The following is a 6000-nucleotide window of genomic DNA, read 5'->3' as shown; positions in this document are numbered from 1 at the left end:
TATAACTGAATTCTTTTGCATTTTTACAGTAATATTATAAGGAGCACAATAAAACTATAAATATGTATATATTTAGTTGTAATGTGTATAGTAATTTATGAAATATGTAATATGACATGTGTCGTTAGGAAAGTACGTAGTGTGTTGTATGAAAAATCTTGTTTGCTTCCTGAGACTTTTAATTTGATCTCCGAAAACCTCCGCCTTCATTATTAAGTGGGCTGTATATTAAAAGATCAATTTATTTTTAACGTAAAATTATAATGGAATCATAATATTTCCAGAGTTCTTGTCGGTGATGGTGACTGTAACAACAACCAACAACCTTTCAAGTTGTAGGTACTTCATAATTGTAAATTGTTTAACGAAACTTATACAAATAAAATTGAATATTCACTTTGATTTTCATTCATAAATTTTATGAACATTTTTAATTTGAGTTTGAATGTCTTGTTACAAAAATGTACCAAAATTCTATTTGTAGTTTCTTGTTGGTGACTGTTTAATTTTGATTATTAATTTAAGTAAGTATATACATACACACATTTCGTCAGGTCATGTACTGTGCAAAACTAAATGTATGAGTATATCTATTTACCTCCATATACATACAATCAATTACGCTTGTCTTTTTTAATTTATTTTACGTCAGTTATTATTTAAGTATTACAGTGAGTAAACGTCTTTGTAAGTGAAAAGAACATTCAGGTTTTAGAAAGGGTAACTTTAAGCAGTAAACATTATTTAGGTAATAATTTTTATGTGTTTTCCGTCAATATTAAACTTTTGTATATTTTTTGTAAACTCATGCCGATAATTTTCAAAGATGATGACTAATGAAAGTTACTTTGCATCGATTCATTTAGCTATGGTATGGCTAACATTACAACACCAAATTAAACAAAATGTTTTATTAAAAAGATAATTAATATGTCCTCATTGAAACTGAGAGAAAGAATCGTTTGACGTATAATTGAAATAATAATAATATAGTTACGTATGTCACAATGCTCTTGTAAACAAACGCTATTTAAAAAAAAACAGGTAAAAAATAATAATAGTAAAACTGTTACAGATATTTCCTTAAATATAACACGAAGAGAATAATTAAATACAATAAAATACGAGTATAAACATGATCGAAAACCGTTTAATAATATACAATGTCAAAGAGTATGTAAATAAATATGGATATCACTTATTACGTTTACGACGACCAGCGGACTTTAAACACCAAAGTTATCTTGTAATATATTAAAACCAAAAGATACAAATAAAAAGTTATACTTAAAACAATAGTGATCTCTGCCAGATTACATATTGAATATCTCCTTATGATATATATATATATACATATGTATAGTCTAGAGTGCTGATGCTAAGTATTGGTTGGGGTTACTCGTTTAGCGACGACCTGGTGGGTCAGTCCAGTCAATCAAACGTCTAATAAGTATTGCATGTAATGTGTTAAGTATAACTGGGGTCGCAGTGTCAGCTTTTGTCCAATGGTTAGAGATATAGCGCGCTCCCAAACAAAAACACACTTCAATTATTGTTTTATTTAGGAGAATTAGATTAAAGCAAGTTTCTAATTTGCCTACCTCTTATACTGATATGGTATAATGGTAAAGTTTTGAACTTTTGTTACTCTTTCAAACAAAAGGCACTTTAAGTTATAACTCATATAGCAGTTTACTAAAAAGTTTGCTATGTTTGATTAGAATGACAGGATTCTCATTCTCAATCTCTTTGTTTATAGAAATTTAAAGTAAAGTGAATTAGAGCGTTATTATTATTATTAGCGAATTTAAAGTAAAGTGAATCAGAGATTAGTCGTTAAGACTAGAAATTCAGTTCGTAACTATGGGTGCCTATACATATTGAAAAACGAGTTGAGGGTGCACTGTTGGACCTTTTTATACTGTAACAACCTGGTCACTCGACTTTCAACCCGGGCCCAGGTTGTACCCATCAGGGACTGCTACAGGACTTCGAATTTTTATTTAAAATAAGGAATTTTACAGATTTTAGTTCGAAAGACTCATTTAGTGATTGTAATATGTTTTTGATTATAGAGTTTTCGATTTTCTAGCATTGGATGAAGCCAAGTGAATGGAGCAGATAAGATAACTCAGGAGCGGTGATGAAAACCGTACGGGCAACATTAATAATGTGTTGGTTAGTCCTATATCTTTAATGAACGGTGGTCATTAAAGTACTCCTGACACATAATACTACCAGAATACCTTTCCTCTATAGCTGCATGTTTTAGACAGTTATATCACTGACTTAGAGCATAGCATAAAACTTATGAGTAGAAGATAACTCAACGCTGTGGTAAATATTTTGACTCCTCATCTCAGTTCCTACTCCACTAGAAAGGAAGCCCCGCGACATCTTGTTGGAATATTAGAAAGTCAGAAAGCAAAAACGTACAAAAACAGAACATGTTATTGAAGCCAATAATAAGGATAGAAAAAACTGTGTTTAAATCAAAATCTGTGTTTAAATCAAAGTCAAAAAAGCAACATAAAGTAAAATTTTCTTAAATTCCAAACGCATAAAGTCGTTCTTGAATTCTGTCACGAAATCTACTCCAATGATAATTTTGTTCCTCGATGTTTACTCTAACAACAGAGATCTGTGAAGAGACGCGTGCGATCGTTGTATTGGATAGGCTATGCTTCGACACGAACGACCTCAGTAATCTCTGCTTCATTGGAAATGTTTGCACATAAAAAGTAAACATCGCTTGTGTTACGATTGTTTTATCTCACTTAAACAATTATGAGCTTTATTTAATTGAAATTGTGAAGGATTTGCCGTTTTTGATCTGAGTTGTCTCGGTAAGTCTCTTTGAAAAATTCATCATTTTAATTAAAAAATATCATGAAATCATATTGAGTTCATCTGAATATGTTTTAGATAACTGTTGACTTTTTTGTTTTTCTTGTATTTAACTTATATTTCCTCTGTAATCTAGACATCTTTTAAACAATCAACGACTTGTAGTTTCCTACACAAGTTGTTTCTCAATTCAAACACATCGACGTATTTAGCCAGAATTAAAAGTTAAAAGCAATGAACATTTACTCTAGAAGTAGTTTATAATAGGAACATCACGTTCATATGTTCAGAGGAAACAAGATCACATGATCTCTGAAGTGTAGCGGAGTTGTTTGTGACTGTATGATACTACAGAGGAGGCGTTTATAGAAACAGAGATGAGAGATCCCTGATTCCTGGGGGATGAGGAACGATAAGAGACCTTGAGAAGGTGGACGCGACTGCTATTTATCAGAGGATTATATTACTGTACTAATTACATATATGAATACCATTGTGTGATTTAAGAGAATTATTTTTAAAGAAACAACTCCGATAAATCTTTGTTGTTTACTGTGATAGAACGGAAAATTTTAAAAAACTTATAAAATTACAAGTAAACCAACAATACTCAAAATTATATTATAAGACCGTAGTGCTTTCGTGTTACATGCAACACATCGTGGAGTAGGTTCCGCGAATATTAATAATAATAAAAATAAAATATTTTCATTTTGATATATTATGACGCATATGTGATTGTAATCATGTTTAAAATAATAAAATGTAAATGTTGTGTTGTAATTAATAATAAATTCATTTAAAACATAAGGGACCTTAAGTTGGAACATATGAAAGATTGCCTTCATTTTAAACCACAGATTAACTCGGAAGGATTGAATGTTAATTTTAATTTCTTTCGCATTATTAATAGCGTCCCTTGCAAAAAATTCCTTATTCTTACATTTTCTAACATAAATGATTGAAGAATGGAAAGACAATTAACAGGAATGGAAAAACAGAAAGTACATTTCTACAAAATAAATTAATGATAATAAAGAAATAATAGCAACTATTAAGTAAATGCATGAATAGATCTAAAGCTTTTTATATTTTTTTTACATACAATACAATTTTTTATTAATTTTAATTATTTTGCCTTTCTGCTACCAAAGCCAAAAAAGAAATACTGTATTATCCTATACATTACTTGGAATATATAGTTATTTAAAGCCAGATCTTGTTTCATATTATTTACCATCTCCGTATGTTCTAATAAGTGTCTACACTAATTTGGAAACAATATCGCGACGATAGGTTCCTCCAAGTTCATCATATATACATTATGCATTACTTTATCTCTCATGGACCTAAATACTGAGCGTACCTAAATAATACATCGAATAGTCAGACAGGACTCGTTACTTCAATCTTAGTTTGCAACCCTTTAACAAGAAATCCTTTGAAACATGTACTTGGAACATATTATTATCGAACGATTATACGTATCGTGTACAGGTTATCATGGATACAACATAAAGTACAACATATAAGTAGTTTAAAAACAATATTAGAGATCTATTAAGTGAGTAATAAATTTCTTCCTTCAGTAAAATATCCTTAAAATGTGTCCAGGGAGAAGCTGAACTTACAGTGAATTAACAAATTTCTATTACAGAGTAATTATTTCTGCTTTTGAACTTCAAATCCTTTGATATCTTTAGGAATTTATAATCATACTTATATTTATTAGAGACAGCTTTTGAATTAGTTTTTGACATTCCTCTGACGGTGCAAAAGACAACATTTAAGACGTTAGATATTATAAAATCTAAATGTATATCATAATATTATTTATATATAGAATTTTTCGTCTGAGATTTTTCTAAGTCGAAGGTGTTCTTCACGTGTTGTGTGGAAACGTAGCAGCGCACTGTGTTTCAACAATAACACAAAAGCAACGTAACCTAAGCCGTTGGTCAAATTAACCCTGATATATACACCAGCACCATGGAAAATTAGACACTGGGACGCTCTCCCGGAAGTTGGGTTACATTTAAAAGAATAATGAGTAATATTCTACACAAAATTCCGTCTTTCTAATGAATAAAAAAGTTCGACGATATCTCTCAGATACTATTTTAATTAAAAGTTTTAAAAACATCATTTACTGGTTTTTGATGCATGGAAAGTTATATTCTGTAAAGCTTTCTTCATGAAGTATTACAATGTATTAAAAATGTAAAACAAACGGCTTCCATTTCAGATGTTCGAATCTCAAAGCATTCAATACTGGGACGCAGGGAAAAGTCGATGGCGCGCTACAGGCGACTCGGTGAGGTAGTGTGCTGATTTCGTTGTGAGGCTTTATATGTAGCTGAAGATGGACTCTCATTATTTGTTAATATATTATATAACGGAGGATCAGAAGATAGCTCATTATCAGACATAGTGAACGATGGAACAAGATTTAGTTGGTAACGCAGCGAGTTCATCCACTCCAAAAATGTCGGTGACATTCCCTTTTTTCTCTGTCAGTTGTCCCCCGTCAAAACCGACACCGGGGTGACCTCACTCAAGCTAACTGCTTGACGTTGCCAGCTAATTCGTAATAATTTGTAAAATAAAATGGAAATAAAATCATAATTAATTCTGACGCTCCGACACGGCCATCGTGACATCTCACACGTCCTCGTGTGAAAATAGAAAAGGTTCTGCAGTAGATAAAAATTTCCACTCGGCCAACCTGGCACAAATAGAGAACTCGGAATAGTCTTAATTATTTTATGGCAAACAGAAAACAACTAATCCTCTTTTATAAAGCAAAATTATTACAACAACCAAAGTACAACCATAAATTAGCAATCAAATTTAACTTAAGTAAACTATGATTCAGAATACTAATAATCAAATAATGAACATCATTTTCGATTATAATATACGCGGGTACTAAATTCGGCGTCCGAACAAGCCATGGACAACCTCATATAAAGTTATTATACCTGGATAACTGAACGGAGTCCGAACAAGCCATGGACATCCTTACAGCATCCGACAACATCAGGATAATCAGGTCGGTGTCCGAACAAGCCATGGACAACCTCACATAAAGTTATTATACCTGGATAACTGAACGGAGTCCGAACAAGCCATGGACATCCTTACAGCATCCGA

This window comes from Danaus plexippus, assembly GCF_018135715.1.
Source record: "Danaus plexippus chromosome 13 unlocalized genomic scaffold, MEX_DaPlex mxdp_15, whole genome shotgun sequence".
Classification (NCBI taxonomy): domain Eukaryota; kingdom Metazoa; phylum Arthropoda; class Insecta; order Lepidoptera; family Nymphalidae; genus Danaus; species Danaus plexippus.
This window is presented reverse-complemented; position numbering follows the sequence as displayed.